We start from the raw sequence: 20,431 nt of genomic DNA on the forward strand, positions 1-20,431 counted from the left end.
CCTGAGCAGGCATGTTTGGTGAGAGAAGTGGTCAGGAAGATCTGCCTGGATAGTCTCTGTTACTAGCATCTCATATCTGAGTGCCATTGTGAGATGTAATGCGGCACGCATAGGCCAACTAAAGGGAGGATTGCTGGGATGAACCCGGTATAGGGAACGCATTATGGGTGTTTCAGCAAGTGGGAATTAAAATATGGAATTTGACTTTGCTTATGTAGGCTTCCAGAGAGTTGCATTAGCTGACGAAGTCACAAAGGTGCTTTTCCCTACAGCTTTCTCAAAGAAGGTAAGTCATCACAGCCCTCCCCAGAAGAGCTCTCTTATCCAAGGTTCTAGCCATTCATCCTTCCATCTAACTCCTGATATCCACCATTTCAAATTTACATTATGTCATCTATTAATTCTTTCATCCATAATTCAGTCTTTCACCATTCATTCTGCCCTTCCATCTGTGTGCCCATCCATATCCAAACATTTTCAAACATTTGCAAACTTATCCATCATCTATCCTTCCATCCATCATTTCACTCATCCATCCCTCCATCCATCATTTCACTCATCCATCCATCATCCATCCACCCTTTCACCCAATCTATCCTTTCACTCATCCATCCACCTTTCCACCCATCCATCCACTCATTTATGCAGCCATTTACCCTTTCATCCAAGCCAACCTTTCACTCATCCTTCCACTCTTCCATCCATCCACTCATTCATTCATCCACCCATTTATCCTTTCAGCCATCCTTTCACTTACTTATCCATCACCCAGTCACTCATCCATATACCCATTCAACTTTACACTCATCCATCCATCCATCCTTTCTCCCAGTTCTCCACCCTCCCTTTCACTCATGTATGCATTCTTTCACACATACATCTTTACATTCTTCCTTTCACTCATCCAGACACCCATCCCCATCCATTCTGCCAATCATTCATCCATGCTTTAACTCATCCATCCATCTATCCTCCCTTTCTCGCTCCATTCCCCTTTCACTTAGCCAGTCATCCTTCCATCCTCCCTTCACCTATCCACCCACTCATAAATCAATCCATTGACCCTATCACTCATCCATCCTTTCTCTCATCCATCCACCCTTTCACTCATCTATCCATCCTTTTTTCTATTCTCCCTTTCACTCGCTCATGCATCCACTTGTCCACCAATCCATCCATTCGCTCATCCATCTAACCATTTACCCTTTTACCCACCCATGCATCCTTACACTTACTAATCCATCAACTTTTCAGTCATCCATCCATCCATCCATCCATTCTTTCTTTCAGCTCGCCAACCTCCCTTTCACTCATGTATGCTCCACATTCCAATGTTCTAATGTTATTTATTTCTTCTGCAAGCATAAGCAATGTGGAAAAAATAGCAAACATATTAAAAAGTAAAATAAAGGTGTTGCCTAGCAGCCCAGGTGCAAAGCCCAGGCACTGAAGGGCACCCCTTTTTGGGCTGTTGTGCACATATGATTTTTCACTTGCTGTGAAGAGACAGAGCCACTATGGTTTCACTCACCATGTATACATTCCTGTTTATGATAAACTTTTGAGAAAGCATGAGTTGGGCCAAACCAAAAACTAACGCATCATTTAACGCACAAGAGACAGCCAAGTCCAACAAAGGTGTTTACCAACCACAGCGTCCCGCAGAAGCACCAACTTCTCCCCAAAGCTTCCAATTGCCTTTAAGACAATACACTTCAAGAAAGTTAGGGAGCATCCGTCATCAGGGTTTATTAACTACGAGCCATTGATAGATTAATTATAAAGCATCTGTGTATTGAAACTGGTGAGCACGGGGTCAACTGTTTACAGATCGAAAGTGCGGAACAGTTTGGTGGGGCAGGGAAGTATGAAATAACTTCTCTTACAAAATATCCATGAGGCCACAGATCACATCAGGCTTAAGGTGGTTTCAGTTGATTATAAAGTTATTAAAGCTAAAAACATGAGCGCATAATCTTCAAAGGAAAGAACTGCCGTTTTGGGATCGAGAAAGCGTGTTGGAGGCAAATATGGACGTGGGTGACCTGGGGAATCTGCAGCAGGCACCAATTGTGTGGGAGCAAGGTTTGTCAAATTATTTGATCAGCGCTGCTCCTGCCGCCCTGGCAAGCCTGAGTCACTGGGCATTTAACAGATTGTAATGACCGTAATCACGACACTCACAGGAAGAAGACCAGGGCAGACCCATGGGGGCAAAAGGACAGCTAGAGAGAGCAGGGTGTAACAGCTTAGTTGGCCCATTGTCATATTCTGTATGTGGCAATCAGCCACAGACAGAATGACAATGGGCGGGGTGGGCTGCTCTTATCCTCGAGGAAGAGTTCGAGGCGCCGCATCAGGGGCCTGAGGCTTCTCGCAGGGAGCAGTGCTGCTACCTGCAAGGCCAGAATTACGGACAAACAGCGTCCGTTAAAAGGACTCTCACGGACAACGGACGTGAGGTCCAATTTACGGACTGTCCGTCAAATTTACGGACGGTTGGTCACCCTAGCTGTGGGCTGCTTTTTTGGGCACCCTGGGGGCTGTCTGTGCTGTTCGGATACGGCCAGGGGCCCAGTGGGTGCCTGAGTGGCCTTTCTAGAGGTAGATGGGCGGAGGTAGCTCTCCCTTTCTCTCGCTGGGCCGGCCCATTAATGTGTGCTGATTGAGCGGTTGCAGGGGGTCTGAGCAGAAGTGGTCTCACTTGAATTCATGTGTGGCTCAGCAGTGTGAACTAATCTGTGCATCTAAGTGAAGTTAATAAAACATGCCCCACACCCTTTCTTTTTATAGACCTTGAAGCAGTGTATTGCGGAAGGAAATACGTAAATGTGGGACACTTTTTTTCGATGTGCCCGGGTCAATTTTTTATTCCAATCAAACCCAGACTGCTTGCATGTTACTTTCTGGCTATTTGATTCTATGTTATTTCCTGGTCATTTGCTTCTATGTTACTTTATGGTTATTGCCTTCCAGGTTACTTGCTGTTTATTTGCTTTCACGCGATTTTCTGATGATGTGTTTCCATGTTACTTCATGGTCTATCAACAAGATTTGAGTCTTGGACCAGATTGCACAAAATGCCCCGCTGGTGCTACTTTACACCGAGGTACTGCTCAGCAAGGTATTACATATTTTGCTTTAGTGCTCATTTTCTCCAGTTCGTTTTGCACTGTCACTGTTGTGTTAAAGCAGCAAACACCATTTTATCAATTTTTCTGCCGGTCTACACAACAAACATCAAAGTTTTTTTTTGTCGAAATATATCTGTCACAGCACAGCATGGTCTGCTTGAAAAAGAAAAGGAAGAAAACATCCCCCTTTACAATGTGTGACACGACTCTAAAAGGCAACTGTTGGTGGCTTTTATCACAATATCCCTCCCTGACATATGATTAGTCTTTTCTTTCTCGTTAGTAGCCTGTGTTAACATAGGAGCTTTACTCTCAGGAATTGCCAGCGGGCCAGGAGGGGACAAGGAAATAACACTTTGATTAACTACAAAAAATCTGGGAAGAATAATAACCTGCAAACCTTGTACAAACGCCCATCTCTAATTTCATTCTAATCGTCGACCTGTCACTGCACCCAGTCGCCTATTTTAAGGAAAATATAACAAAACTCAACTGTTACAAGTTATTACAGTTGAGTTCTGAAGCCACATTGCCTGCTTCCAAAGCCAGCAGCCCATCTGAAAGTTAGGTAGGTCATGGAGTACCCGTTTAAAACAAAGAAACTGAAACATTGTTTTCCTTTCTTCTGCTCTATTTTTATTTTTCTAGCTTGCAGCAGAAAAACATTTTTTTGCACTTCTTAGATAGTTATAAAAAAGTTAGTATGTTCCTGCATGTTCCTACACATTCGAAACACTGCTGCTTTTTTTTTAAGTGACTTGTACTGAACTATTTCTAATATCTTTCTGCAACAAATATCTAGCAACTTTTTTGATGTGGTTAATATACATGAGGTTCCATTTTTAATCGTCATGTTTGCAAATATGCTTTCTCTTTCATATGAAAGAGGTATGCACTAAGATTTTAAGTGGTTTGTGGAAGAGGTGATGTAATATAATTAAGGATAATGTGTCCCCTACCGTGCATCATAAGCATATTACAAGTCGCTTCGGAGTTCTATATCCTTATAAAGGAACTCAGCCTTTGTGCTCATTCTTCTATATGGTTTATAGAATTCCTCAGTGACTTGCAATATCCTTATCAAGTATGGCTGGGTGTCTTCATCCCATATCCAATTAAATTAAAGTAATCAGAAGCAAGCGTTAGTGTGGTCGCCTATAAAGTACTTGATTGGCAGAAATGGAAAAGAAATACTTTTGATTTTAAACTTTCATAAAAAGTTACCCGGTTTGCCAGCTAAGACATATAAGGGTAGTGAACTAGTCCAGGTAAAAAAAATCTAGCTTTGGACTTCATATTTTGGGAACTAAAAATTAATTTGTGGAAATAGCCAAGAGACTTAATCTAGCAAGTGATCCAAGAGCTAGTCACTCTTTTGGTCTTAGCTGTGTAGATGACAACTTAGAATAATAAGACTCCAGCATGTCAAAGGGCCTCTCAATTTTCTGTGCTTCAAGAGTGGATATCAGATGTACAGGTTGTATTTCTCAGCTTATCTTTTCCTCTTTTCTCTGGCGTAGTTATCTCCAGAAAGCAGTGCTGGAAAGGTTGGCAGAAGAGTTTTGTGTGTGCTCAAAAAAGCTCAGGCTGTGGGATGGGAATAGAGAAGACTGGTGAGATGATATCTTTGTTAGATCGAAGCAGGTATTTCAACCTGCCCTTTGTACCTAAGACAGAATGATCAAATGTTCCTTAGCAGTTACATTTTACTAGTCAACTATGCTATATTTCATTCAAGGAAATCTACAGAAAGGATTTTGGAGGCTTGAATTCTCTCAAAAAGAAATGAATTTCCTGATGCAGGTCTTCTTCAAGGCAAAGAAAGATACAAAATAAGAAGCATCAAATAAATTTACAACTTTACAAATGCCAACACATATCCCAATCACATGAATGAATGAATAAGGCATTTCTATAGCGCTCGGCTCATCAGAAAGAGTGTCCCGTTGCTCTCCGGTATGCAGAAAGGTGAATAAACAGAGAATAGTTGCCCTTTCTCCTCGCTAACATCTGAATAAAAATGTCTTCTCCTCCTTTTTAAAATGTAGCTTCTTCGGGGGATCCATCTAAGGTAATCCGGTAGTTCATTCCACAGATTAGCTGCTCTGACCATGAAGGAAGAACCACCCCTCTGCTGTTTCTGAAAGCGAGGGGACACAATAAGACCTGCTGAGCTTGAGCGCAGCACTCTCCCCAGGAAGAAAGCCTCTGAACGATCCTTTAGGTACCTAGGTAACTTATTGTGGAAGGCTTGATTTTTTAGGGTCAATGCTTTATTTCTAATTCACTGATGAACTGGCAGCCAGTGAAGTTTGCCTTGAAACGATGAAACCGTAGTGTATTTCTGAATTTTGTTTAATAAACAGACCACCATGTTCTGCATTACCTGTAAACCCTGGATCAGATATTCTGGGAGACCAAGATACAGGTGGACATTAGCATAGTCCACCTAGATAAAATCAGTGATCGAACCACTGTCATTTGGGCCTCAAGTAAAGAAACTTCCTAAACATGTAGAAAATCTAAAAACAGGATTTCACCACTGCTGACACATGTGCTCCAAATGAGAGCTGGGTATTAAACAACACATGTGTTATCAAAAGAGACTAGCTTAAATATGACCAATATTGTTAGGACTATGATTAGATTTGTCATGGGCACCTCGTTGGTGAGTTCATGAAGCCCTCACCCACCAACCTGGTTGGTGGCATGCTTCATCATCGGGCCCACCCAGTGACACCTAATGTGTCCCGGGTGCGCTGCGACGCCTGATTACAGCGGAGCTGGTATTTTATTGAGAGTGCAGTGTGAGGTGTAAAGTGAAGTGTGAGTTAAAACGGCTTGGCGAGGGTCCCAGTACCCGAGGGTAAATTACATTTTAATAACTGGGCCCCCGTCAGTGGTTAAAATAAGGCTTGGGGATGTTTAAGGGAGGCAAGTTACTACCTCCTACAACCATCAGTTGGTTGACATGTTTCAGCCAGTGCCTTAAACTAAATCTGGCTTACCTCAGGACCTTGTTAAAATAGAGTGTAGTGCAGGTTAAAAGGAGTGTAATCCAGGCTATGTGTTACACTGACTGAGGTGTTTCTCTAAGTGTGAGAGGGGATTCCCTTCTCATATATGCCTGTACCGACAACACTGAAGACATAGACAAAACATATGAGAAGAGGAGAGTCAAATAGGCGTCTTCGCCACATAGTCATATACATAGAATGCCGAATCTACAGTGCTCAGAGGGTAGACTACAGTCGGCAAAAGTGTAATGGCACTGGAGGTACCATTATTGGGATTATCGCAAATAATTGGGGGTGGTGTCGCTAAAACACGGGTATCACACATATGCATGAGATACAAAGTGTGATGGGGCGTAAGTAAACACTCTTACGCTTAGATTTTGCAGCCAATGCTTCCAGGAGTGAAGCGGTAAGGGGTTGACCATGTAGGGAAATAATGTTGGCCACTGGGAGTTAGAGACCTGTAAGGAGGGAAAAGCGCTTACCCAGAGATTGTTGCTTGGAGGTTGTCATACTTACAGCTTTTCTTGTCAGAGCCTGCCTTGTACCTGTTGCACCGTCCTTGTACTCCGGTAGAAAGAGCTGGAGTTTCTTGTTCGTTTTTATATGCTTGCTAATTGGATTAACTATCAGCACCTGTAGCTGGGAGTAAGAGTAGAAAGACTATCCCGGGCGTGTTCCTAGCTGTCTGCTCATGGGCGGTGGAAAGACACTAGTCTCTAGCACATGAGCGGTGCTGCTTGTGTCTATTGCGCATGAGCGGGGGTGAAACACTAGTTGGTGGAAAGACATTAGTCTCTAGCACATGTGCGGTGCTGCTTGTGTCTATTGCGCATGAGCGGGGGTGAGACACTAGTTATTAGTGCAGGTGCGTCTGCGGGTCTAACACGGTAGAGTATGTGTCGTGTTGAAGTATGCAATCTGCCACTATCAATAGTACGGGCATGGAGTTTCAAGGAGGTGCATTTAGCTCGGGCATAGTTTAATGAATTATCACAGGTTGCTGTAGGAGCGGGGGACTATGGCTGGGTATGGCAACTAGTCACAACCCGATATGGGTTGGGCACGATTAGGGTTGGTAGCCTCAGTTGAGTTGGAGTTCATAGGTCAACTGGGTTGAATGGGTACTAGTAAAGACCTCTGTATAGAGGTTTACATCAGCATGTGACTGAGTTCCAAGGGATCGCATCGTTCAGGCCATTGATGTGTGAGGAAAGGCGATAGATCCAACGCTGTTCTTTGCTCATCAGTCTTCTTTGTCTAATGCCTGCTCAGGGATTTGTTTGATGTTTGTCCATGTGAGGCCATTGGGGGTATGGCCATGGGTGATGAAGTGGTTGGTTAATTTACTGATGTTTTTCTTACACCTAATGGTGCTTCTGTGCTCAGTGACCCTAGTGCGTATTTTGCGAGTGGTCATGCCGATATAACGGAGACCACAGGAGCAGGTGAGAAGGTAAATTACATTACGTGAATTACAGTTGGTGTGGCTGCGTTGTGTCCACACCTTGTTAGGTTCTAGGGTTAGAGTTTTGGTGTGGGTGGTTAAGTGACACACACTGCAATCATTGCAGGGGTAGTGTCCAGTTACTTTTGGTAGGCCCCATGCATTCAGAATGGTGTTCGGTTCTTTAGTGTTATGCGTTTTATGATGGGTATTAACTAGTTGGTCCTTCAAGTTATTGCTTCTCTTGTAAGCAAAACGCGGTATGTCCCACTGCCTCTGGCCAGAATTCAAGATCTTCCAGTTCTTCTTAATGAGTTTGGCTACCTCATTGGAGGCTGTGTTGTACGTAGTGACGCAGGTGATAGGTTGTTCCTGCTCCTCTTTAGCTGTGGTTTCAAGGAGGGCCTCTCTATTCTGGTTCCTGGCCCTCTTCCTGGTTTTGGAGATGATGGCAAGTGGGTAGCCCCGGGCCCCCAGTTTCTTGGATAGTTCAGCGGACTGTTTTTTATAGTCTGCTATATCACTGCAATTCCTGCGTATACGTAAGAATTGTTCGAAGGGAAGGTTCTACCTTAGCGGGCGTGGGTGGGAGCTTGTGAAGTGGAGTAAAGAGTTTCTGGCCGTGGGTTTATAGTAGGTTGTCGTGATGAGTCTGCCATCTTTGACTGTTATATTTAGGTCCAGGAAAGCAAGTTGGTTTGCACTGATAGTGCTGGTGAACTTCAAGTATGGGTCCCTGCCGTTGAGCCAGAGGAGGAATTGATCCAGGGTTGTTTGTGGACCCTCCCATATCACAAGGATGTCGTCAATATAATGGCGCCATGTGAGGATGTGGTTGGCATAGGGGTTTGTGCTGTCAGCAATGTCCGTGCGTTCGAATTGGTGGATGTAAAGACCTGCTACGCTTGGGGCGAAAACGCTGCCCATGGATGTTCCATTGCTCTGGAGGTAGAGGGTTCCCTCATATTCAAAGTAATTTTCCTTTAGTGCCAGTGTGGCGCATTGGAGGATGAATTCTCTGGGGGTGTGGTAGGGCCATGGCGACTCCCTGAGGATGTCCATGAGTACTTTTATTGTGGCTTCTTGGGGTAGGCTGGTATAGAGGTGTTGGAGCTCACTGGATTTTCCTCTTCGGCCCAGTGTACCTGCGGTTGTTGTTGGTTTTGTCTTCTCCTGCATCTTGATCTTCTGCCCTGTCCTAAAAAAGGAATGTGGGGGCCGGGATTGCCGGGGAAGAGTGGCATTGGTCCCGGGGGATACATGGGTGGGAATCCGAAATACGGGTTCTGTATGGGGCCAAAATTATGGGGGGCTAAATGCACCTCCTTGAAACTCCATGCCCGCACTATTGATAGTGGCAGATTGTATACTTCAACACGACACATACTCTACCGTGTTAGACCTGCAGATGCACCTGCACTAATAACTAGTGTCTCACCCCCGCTCATGCGCAATAGACACAAACAGCACCGCATATGTGCTAGAGACAAGTGTCTTTCCACCAACTAGTATCTCACCCCCGCTCATGCGCAATAGACACAAGCAGCACCGCTCATGTGCTAGAGACTAGTGTCTTTTCTTTCCACCGCCCATGAGCAGACAGCTAGGAACACGCCTGGGGTAGTCTTTCTACTCTTACTCCCAGCTACAGGTGCCGATAGTTAATCCAATTAGCAAGCATATAAAAACGAACAGGAAACTCCAGCTCTTTCTACCGGAGTACGAGGACGGTGCAACAGGTACAAGGCAGGCTTTGACCAGAAAAGCTGTGAGTATGACAACCTCCAAGCAACAATCTCTGGGTAAGCGCTTTTCCCTCCTTACAGGTCTCTAACTCCCAGTGGCCAACATTATTTCCCTACAGGGTCAACCCTTACCGCTTCACTCCTGGAAGCATTGGCTGCAAAATCTAAGCGTAAGAGTGTTTACTTACGCCCCATCACACTTTGTATCTCATGCATATGTGTGATACCCGTGTTTTAGCGACACCACCCCCAATTATTTGAGATAATCCCAATAATGGTACCACCAGTGCCATTACACTTTTGCCGACTGTAGTCTACCCACTGAGCACTGTAGATTCGGCATCCTATGTGTATGACTATGTGGCGAAGACGCCTATTTGACTCTCCTCTTCTTTCATGTTTTGTCTATGTCTTCAGTGTTGTCGGTACAGGCATATATGAGAAGGGAATCCCCTCTCACACTTAGAGAAACACCTTAGTGAGTGTAACACATAGCCTGGATTACACTCCTTTTAACCTGCACTACACTCTATTTTAAAAAGTTCCTGAGGAAAGCCAGATTTAGTTTAAGGCACTGGCTGAAACATGCCGACCAACTGATGGTTGTAGGAGGTAGTAACTTGCCTCCCTTAAACATCCCCAAGTCTTATTTTAACCACTGACGGGGGCCCAGTTATTAAAATTTAATTTACCCTCGGGTACTGGGACCCTCGCCAAGCCGTTTTAACTCACACTTCACTTTACACCTCACACTGCACTCTCAGTAAAATACCAGCTCCGCTGTGATCAGGCGTCGCAGCACACCCGGGATACTTTAGGTGTCACTGGGTGGGCCCGATGATGAAGCATGCCACCAACCAGGTTGGTGGGTGAGGGCTTCATGAACTCATCAAAGAGGTGCCCATGACAAATCTAATCAGAATCCTAACAATATTGGTCATATTTAAGCTAGTCTCTTTTGATAATACATATAAACTACGGGGACTCGGACTAGCTTTCAAGTCCTCTCTCTCTCTCTTGATACGCGCGTAATAAACAACACACCCACATTTCTTGCCACTACAGTTGGGGGGAGTAGAGGAACGCTTTTGGCCTGACCCCAACCCACCCAGGAAGGTTTATCAGGGTTGCACTGCAATCTATTGGCCTTTCATCCAATCTAACAGTGGCACCAAACAGTTGGCTAAAGCTGCCTTTGCCCTCTCAGGCTCCCCATCATACGCGAGCAGGAGTTAGGTATAATCAGCATAAGAGAGGATCTTGATATTATAGAATTCCACCAAACAAGCCAAGGGAGACATGTAAATATTAAAGACTGTGGGGCTAAGAGAGGAGCCTTGCAGCACACCCCATTTCAACTCCTTACCTCCTGCAGCGTAGGGTTTCATCCAAATCACCTGCTCGCGGCGTTCAAGAAAAGAGCCTAACTAGCTCAGAGCCTGCTACTCCCAGGTGGTTTAACCTGTGCAGCAAGATGTTGTGATCCACCATATCAAAAGCTGCTGACAGGCCCAACAACACCAGAGCCACATTGAGGCCAGAATCCAGATTGAACTTAATAGTCTCTGAGACTTCTAATAATGTGGTCTTGGTGCTGTGGCCAGCTTGAACACTAATTGAGAGGGGTGGAGTGAGTTATTTTCCATCAAAAAGGTAGTGATTTGCCAGTTTACCGATTTCTCCAGCACATTTGATGCTGATGGCATCAATGAGACTGACCTGAAATTTGCTAAGCATTCAGGGTCAACATTTTTGTAATAATGGAATCACCCTAGCTCTTTTAAAGTCGATGGGTATTAAGCTTGTGTCGAGGGAGCTAGAACATTACTTCTGATACACAGGAGCAATAATGTAAGAGATCAAATTTAATATGTGGGGGGTACCAGGTCCATTGGGGACCCTGACCTACAGCTCAAGAAAGAGGCTGTTACATCCTCTACTGATGGCACCATGAAAGTAGCCTGTGAAGGATGTTGTATTTGCTCCACTGGTTCTTCTAGCTCTGGTCCTACCCAAGTATTGTTCTCCCCTGATAAGTTAGTCTGGATTCTGAGGATAGGGACTGACTGGGTTCCAGCTGGGGACATCACTTTAGGATCAGTAACATTTGTTACAATTTTTAAAATGTCCCTTCCATCATTATCGGCCTCCTTAATGCAGTGGGAGTAGAAGGTGCTACGAGTCCTCTTGAGATTTTTATGAAAGGATTTCCGGGACAATTTATAAATTACTTTATTCGAGTCCAGATATGCGCTCTGCCACACTCTTTCTAGTTTCTTACACGCTGCTCTTTCCAGAGATAGTTCCTTCTAGAACCAGTGAGCTGAAAGCATCTTTGTAGACTTTCTAGAGGCCGAAGTGGCGACTACAAGACCTCCTAAGACACACAGCTAGGGCAGAGCAGCAGCGTACCTGAAGCAAAGCACCAGGACAAATGGTGAGATTTGATTAAAGTAAGTGACTTTCTGAGCAAGTGCCCATACAGCAGTTCAAAGGAACTGAACCCAACTCCTTTATGCAGAAACTCTCTATAAGCAAACAGGAGACATGGCAGGATAAGGCCCCACTTCCTTCTGAGGTTCTCGGGCAGAGTCCTGTCATGCTCTTGAAAGTCTTTTTGAATTGTTCCACCAAACTATTGGTTTATGTGTGGTACAGTGTGGAGAAGTCATAAGAATAATCGCTTGCTCACACATCTCTCTCATGTGTGAGGAGATAAAGATAGTTCCCCAGTCAGAGATCACCGTTTTCGAAAATCAAACCCTACGAAAGATCCCAAAGAGAGCTCTCACTACCACCTTTGTAGTTGTGCTCCACAGAGGTACTGGCTCTTGATGCCCACTGACAGGATTCAAACACACAAAGAGTACTCCCTAAGAAATTCTGTGTGGAGTGCTGGGCTATGATAGTCTTAAGTGGGGCACCTCCTTACTAGAAGCAGGAACGGAAAGGATTTCTTTTCTTTAAATAACCCTCAGACACTCTAGTCGTGGCATGCTTTATCATCGGGTTCACCCTGACTCCTAAAGGTTAGGGTGGGCTCAACCATCTTCCAGGGAGCACTTAAAAGGAAAAAAAGACCAGGAGGAATAAAGATTAAAAATCCTTCGGCTTACTCCAAGGTATCCTTTCCTTAGTGGAGTAGTCAGAGATGGTATAACAAAAAACAAATATGTAGGGTATTAGAATATAATGGTCCTATGGCCATAAACCAACATGTTTCAGCCTACTCTATGGCCCAAAAAGGTCTGGGGCTTTCAGCAGGGTGATTTGGCTCACCTCCCTGGTGCGTAAACTGTTTGAGCTATCTAGTTTTTATAGATTTAATGCATGTACCTCTGTGCATACCATGGCAATGTATAGACTTGCCTTTTTATTTCTTTTTTCATTTTTGACTCCAAACCGTTGGTGTCGAACTTTCTGTTTCTTGGGAGTGATAGGAAAAAAGGTTCGCCCTTTAGTCACACTTTCGTCAAGAGTCCTACTCTACTTCCATGCCTATCTGGTTCCACGTCTCTCGGCTTGTGACGTGATCCACCGCAACCTCAAAATACTTGTTGCCTGCTTGTTGCCTGATTGTGAGCAGGGGTTAAAAGGAGCCACCATATCTATTCCCATTGTTTTATTTAAATTTTCAAAAACATAACTTCTCTTTGGCATTTTGCTTTTTTTAAATTAAAAGAAACCATAGAAGTTTGATAAAGGCTCCGTCATGTGACAGCAGTTTCTGCAAATGCAAAAAAGATGTTCGCTGGGCTGACGGGCATCTCTTACTTTAGCGTGTGGAGTACCCTTGATATAGTGGAAGTTTAGTACTCCGTCATGGTGACAGTACTTAATCTGTCCGCCAAACTATAAATCAAGCTGTATGTTACAAAAGTACGTTCTAGCAAAAAAAAAAAAAAAATTATACTCTTCGATTTTTTCCCCCTTGAATCAGTGATAGAGGATCATGAACATCTCCAATAAGCCCCTTTGTACACACAATGCAGAAAAACCTTGCTACAATGTTAGGAGGAGAGCTGGATGAGAAGAACTTATCATTCAGGCCACTTGTTATGTAAAGTACCTCAGCGGTCCATCTACCAGGGCATTTGAGTTGAGTTGCCCAAGACTAACAATGCAGTTGAAGGGTGGCACAGTTCTATTTTTTTACTTACAGTTTATGCAGACTCCACCATTGTAGACAATACACCCTCTACTGAGGCAATCCATTGATAAAATAAAAAACACCTACAATAAAAACAATAATTAAACAAGATAATTTATAAGAAAAAAAACTTCAAAAGATAAAATAGGATGTAATTAACCTATCAGGAGAAACCTCTCCCAACTCCCTTCTCTCTTTTTTCTAAGAAAGAAAACCTGGTATATAATCCAATGGAACCAAATAAAGCTAAAACAATCTTAAAATAATTGAAAACCTGAAAATCTAATCAAATAAAAAATCTCCCAGCTTACAAACCAACATAATTAAATTTTTTCCAGCTGAACCAAATCTCAGGAGACTGCCATTCTGGAGCCTTGAACAACAAAAAACTGTCCAAAGCAAATATTTACACATTTTCCAACACAGAACACAACTGGGCACCCAAACCCAAAAAACTGAGGGCATATTTATAAAATAGTTGCATCGCTCTTGTACCACACAATGGGGCACAAGGGTGACACAACTACTAAGTTAGATTTAGCAAGCCACGCTTGGCCTTGCATGGCTTGATAAATCTAAAGTAGCGCAACGCAGCGCAAATCGCTGCATTGCGTTACTCTGCCCCAGGGAGGCGTTCCATGGGTGGAGCATGGGTGCTCCCAAGCATCCATCCAGGGATTTTGGTGCATTCCCAGATTTTCCATTACTGACAAAATGCTACGCTTCCCCCAGGTGAGGTGTAATGAGGAGATGTATATTTATTTCTCCTCGTTACTTGCTCTTTCTATGTGTGCTTCATTTTGCAGTACACATAGAAAGAGGAAAATGCCTCAAATAATTGTTTTTGTGTTCTGGAAGGTATCCCTTCCTGCACATAAACAGTCTCGCTTACAACGCAGGCACCCTTGCACCATGGTGCAGGGTGTCTGTATTGGCACTAGGCAGCACATTGTAGTCCAGCGCAGTGAAAAGACAGGAATGTGCAATAGGATGTTAAATCAAGCACATTTCTGCCCTTTCGCTATAAAGCAGTGCTTACGTAAAAACGTAAGCACCTTTATTTGCTGTGCGCCCTATCAAATTTTCCTTTCTGATCATTGTCAATCCAACTGCAGGAAACAAGTAAGAAATAAATGAGAATCACTTACATTACCCACCTATAGGAAGGACCGAGGAGGTGGCAGTAGGAGAGGGACACAGCAAGGAAGATGGGGTCTACTTACTATAAAGATAAGCCACTGAAGTGAGGGAGAAACGGACAATGACTGGGCAAGGTATATGCAGGCCACAAAGTGAGACAAATGTGTGGATTACAGGATACTCAAACCACATCAATGGATCAAGCAGTGAGATTTTGAGAAGAACATACTGGGTGTGCAAGCCACAATGAATGAGCAAAGAGATGGCTTGGGGAATTCATATGGTATGATAATGAGAGTGCAAGCACAAAAAGGGACCCATGAACAGTATGGGGCAGTGTTATGTCATTGATGATGTAACATGCTTGTATCTTTTCTAGGATCTCTGTTCCACCACTATGTACAATGGTTGCACGTGGGTATATTGTTGGGTTGAGAGAAGGGGGTATACAAAGTTATAAGAAAGCCTTCAGTCTAGGTGAGGGGTGAGTGCCTCTCCATCCTTATGTGTGGAAGGATAGAAAAAGTCTGGTCAAGTAGGTGGCCATCAAAGATGTATGGGACATTCTGCATGTTGGGAGAAGCCAACACCCTAACTTCATCTGGAGTCACAATGGCTGTCCGAGGAGCAGATGTATGATTAAGCCATGCTTCTACTAAGAAGAGTAAGTTCTGAGCATAAGCAGCAGTGTCCCTATATGAGCAGAGCATGATGGACATGTAGATAGGGAGAGAGGCAGCTGCATTTTTAGGACGAAAGTCCTCTATGTCTGAAGTATGGGGTGAGAGGGAACAAGCAAGCAGAAGTGACAGTGGAGGCAGGAAAACCTTTGATGAAAAAGGAGAGGCCTACAGGCAAAGCTACACAGACAGGTATTGACTGAGTGTGAGCAGAGTAGATCTAATAAGCTAAGCCCTATCTCAGGCTGGGGTGAAGAGAATCCAGGGCCCTTGGTTTGATCTGGGCGCAGACTGGTGCAGATAGACTTGCCCAAGAAAGCAGCACATCTGAGCTGCGGCTGCCATTTTACAGCCCCAGAGGGGAGGGAGACTGTGCTCCAGAGAGCAGGAGGAGGGGGAGCAGGAACCAGGAGCCGGTTTGCCAAAGCACAAGCAGACTGGCTAGAGCAGGGGTCTCCAACCAGTCGATCGCGAGCTACTGGAAGCTCGCCGAGACCCTGCCAGTAGCTCGCGCTGCTCTGTGCTGAATGTGCTTTATATGCCAGCCAAAGCCATTGTAAATGCCTACAGTAATGTATTGTACCATTGATGTTTATGCGCGGATATGAAGCCGGCATTCCCGCGTCGGTACTTATTATAATTATATTTACGGCGCTCTTCTGAATCTATTTACGCCGAGTCTGAGCGATGCAAACCCCCCCCCACCCCCTTGAACGGTCTCTGCAGACAACAGCACCCGCCCTCACCCAAATCAGCAGCTATCATTGGCCAAGTCGCTTATCTGGGGCGGGGTGGAGAGGATGACGTTCGTCTCCTCCGTGATCAGGGTCTCGTGACCCTGTGTAAGCGCCCCCTGCCTCTCCCTCACAGGCACCGCGCAGCTCAGTCACGAGTGAAAGTGCGGAGCTGCAGCGGGCGTGGCAGGGCAAAGCAGCAGGTCCCGCAAGCTGGAGAATTGAACTGCGCCATCTGCCTTGAGTACAGCCTGCTGCCTTCTATCAACCGAGCAGTTCAGCAGCAGGTAAGGCAGGCAAACCGTGAGGCCTCTCGGCGGTGTTAACAGGGATGTGTTAACTTGGTAGCGGGTCCGCCGCCCTTCTCTTGTGACCTAGTAGTTTTCCCTGGCCTAGAGTCCTATGTTGAATCCGTGCGTTTGGTTTAGCTTCCCTTTGCCGTATAATCGTATAGTTTCGAGGGGTCAGTAGCTGTGCAGGTGAGTGTGGGCTGATTCATTTTGTTTTGGCTGCCTGCAGGCCTTCTTGGGTCTTGTACACCGGATGGTTATTTCTCCGATATAAAGCTGCAGCAGTTTGGGGGCCCTTTGGATCGTTGTGCATTGTGTTTTATTTACTGCGCTATACAAAGCTTCCTTAAATGCACAGCCGACATCTCCCGACCCATACCTTTCAAAACATAATAGTCAAGTGTATGTATGTATTGTATGGCATGCTATGGCGGGCTGCAGCTTGCACACCCCAGTGGTCGGAGGGTGCAGGCAGTGAGGGCTGCTGACTTGCACTTTAAGTAGTGCAGGGCGCCGTGGCCAAGAGTGCAGGAAAGGGGCAATAATACAATTATTGAATGTAGCCAGAAAAATGCTTTCACGGCTCAGACCTTCGGCTTGGAGGTGCCAGAGGTTTTCAGACATGCATTGCTCGAGCAGGTTTAGCTGCTGCACCGTCCTGATTACAGTGTCTGCAAATAATTATTAGAGCACATATACATCAATAGCTGCACTTGGACAGCTGCGCGTCTGTCCCGTGCCTAGGTAGATGGGTAGGAGGAAAAGTAAAAAGAACCTGGTTGCCCTGAACATTTTCTGCAAAGGTCACTTCTGCTGCGTGATAGGTCAGGCCCAGTCCATCATTTGGTTCCCTAGCAGCCGTTGGTTTTCCTATTGTCGACCACCGAGTAACGTAACCATTTTCTTTCCTAAATTGTATTTGTTTTTTTCTGCGCATATCTTGTTACCGTTTCTCCCGAATCCAAACGCTGTTTTGCTCAGTGTAGTGTTGCCCTGAGATAAATGCAAACTTTATGTGTACTGTACAGACTTGGGAGGCAGTTTTGTTGTATTTTGTGCTGCTTATGCATATTTCCGGTATGGCTGCAAATGAAATGTATTTCTGCACTGAACTCTGAGGCCTGCTCTGTCCCTCATAGAACCACAGTCAGCACTTCGAGGCCCTACTACGCCAGCCACAAGAGATACTAAGAACGTTATGTGTTGTACAGGCCTTTTGAGCAGGGCTTTAAGTGTGATGAAAAACCTGGGGGGTCTCTCAGGTGCCGCAATTAAGAAGGGCAAGCTAATAAAAGCTCAGCACCTGTGCTTAGCATAGTGTGCCAACCGACTGGTATTTACCTGCTTCCGTCATTGCATCCAGAGTTGTAACATTAAATATCCCTGATTAATAGCACAGGAGAGTTGCTGTGAAAGGTCAGAAAGTGGTTTGACAACACAACACAAATCCAAAATCAATCCTTTCAGTGTTTCTAGGGAACTTTTAAGTATTGTGTTCAAAGCACAGTATGGTGGGCTATGAAGAAAATAGGTTTTTTGACCTTTAACGTCAATGAAAATGGGCGTGGGCGGTCACTCGGAAAAATGCGCGAGTTGCTTGGGGTTTGGTAGCTCACGACCATTTTCACTGACCAGAAGTAGCTCTCACTACACAAAAGGTTGGAGACCCCTGGGCTAGAGTCATCACAAAAGGGGACAAAAGAAGATAGAAACGGGCAAACAAAAGATGTGAAATAATGAAGACAAAATAATATTGAAATGAGGTCTTGCAACCTCAGGGGGATGTTACAAGGAGACAATAATACAGAAGTAGAAGTAAAAATTAAATTATAAATGGTTCGAAAGGACAAGGCAACCAAGAACTGAGGTTTTGACCCACAAAGAAAACAGCTGGTAAGTTGCAGTGACAAGTGGACCAGGCTGGTCAGGTCTGTCTAGTCAGGCATATTATATAAGAGCATCGCAATGGACATCTCACATATAGGAATTAAGGAACCAGATTAGGGGAGAAGGGCATAGTGGGAGGTTGTGTGTATCAAACAGGGACCAAGGAAAAGGGTTGAAGGGAGGCATATGGCATGGGGTGCAGGACTTTTGAGAAGGACCAACTAACTGTATAGGTGGTGATTCAGAATATTGGGGTTTTAATGTTGATCTGCCAAATTATCAGATCTATGTTGTTGACTACCAACATATCATCTGGGTAACTATAGATAGTGAAGGTTAGCTGTACTATTCATGACGCCACATCTATTTTACTTGATGACATGTTGATATTATGGATAATATGTTTTTGAAAGTCGATATAAAAACCACAATGTTGTAATATAGCACTACAGTATGTGTAGATAAAAATCCTGTGAGGGGATGCAGGGCCAGAGAAAGGGGCAAAGGGGCAAAGGCGCAAAGTGGGGATCATGGTAGAGGCGAGTTCAAGCCATGAGGTAAAACCAAATTTATAAAATGAGAGAGAAAGCCATGGCAGGGATAATTTGGTTGTACAACCACAGAGATGCGCCTAAGAGCAGGCTGATTGGGGTTTAAGCTTCAATAAGAGTCTGAAAAGATGTTTGGGGGTGAGGGAGGAAGGTGCAGGACCACAATAAGGCTTTGATTATGAAATTCACAGCACTCGCATTGTGGTAAATCCCAACATTATAGTGTGGTAAAATTGATCCAGTACAGTAAAATAGTGGGTCAAAGTCCATAGAATGGGGAATTACTTTGTGGAACCTGATTTACTGGTCATAAAGCCACATGGTGGTGGTGTAGGGGAGGAGTGTGGTGAATAGGGAAAGAAAGGAGGAATAGAATTAGAGGCATTTGGGAGAAATGTTCTCTATACTTTACCACAGGGAAACGGACACTGCGCAGTCGGGGCAGAGAGGCAGCATGAAAATTAATAGGGAAAAATGAAAGCTTTATTTAACTCGAAAATAAATATTAAAAATAATTTTATGTTAAATATTAATGCAGCTTAATTTTATATATTCATTTCTAAATGTGGCACAAAAAAGAAAATGTTACATAACTATTAACTTAATTTTGAAATGCATCTTTAATGAATGGAAATATAATATATTACATTAAAATACAATCATTTTTCTGAAGTTTCATTTTAAAATAAAGTTCCTCCAAGAGAAAAACATATTTTTATTATGCATTAGTAATAATGTAGTGATAATTATTAAATGATATGTATGTAACCAATTAAAAGTAATTCAGTTATATTATGATAAAAATATTGTTACATGATTTTTTTTATTCAAAATAGGGAATTAAAGTATTTTATTATTGCATAATAAATATACACTATTTTGTATATTTTTAATACTGAATTGTGTTTATTTATAGTTTGATCTATTTTAAATATTTTACTTTTAGCATTATTTCCTATTTGATTTTATTATAATTCCATACCTCCATTATTTTCAATGGCAGGGTGTTACAGTACTAGTGGTTGTCCATGTGTGTTGCTATACTACTGCTTTTTATTTTTAGCAGTAATTTACTCTCACATTTTGTGAATAAGAAAAAAATAGTAAACTTAATCAAAAGTGTATATTACTTAAAAGTGTACTTTACCTTGTGAATCAGCTCTTGGTAGTACATTTTGTAGTACTATTGCAGTACTACAAAACGTACTACAAAATGCTGTTTGTGAATCAAACACTATGGGGGTCATTTGGATGGCGGGCAGAAAATCACCCTGATTGCCCTGGAGGCGGAAAACAACCTGTCAAATATTCCAATGAGTATTGACTCACGTGTAGGAGAGAGGGGGAAAGGGGAAGTGGAGTGAAAAAGAGAGACTGGACCGCTTCTAATCTTCTGACCGGATTCTCCCTTCTTCTGGTGAGGAAATCTGCAACAAACACAGTCATGCATTCACAGTAATAAACTTAAACTGTCTCTTTTCTTTTCCCCCCAAAAAAACATATAATTATGTGTACCTGTCTTCCACAGTGCTATTGCCACTCTCTTGTAGAAACTTTTGTGTGTCTTTGAAGCTTACTCTATTCTATTAAGGTTTTGGTGTCTTGCAGTCTGGTGGTATTCTGTAAAACAAATAACATGTAAACTCGGCCAAGAAA

This window comes from Lissotriton vulgaris, chromosome 3_1 (assembly GCF_964263255.1).
Source record: "Lissotriton vulgaris chromosome 3_1, aLisVul1.2, whole genome shotgun sequence".
NCBI classification, from domain to species: domain Eukaryota; kingdom Metazoa; phylum Chordata; class Amphibia; order Caudata; family Salamandridae; genus Lissotriton; species Lissotriton vulgaris.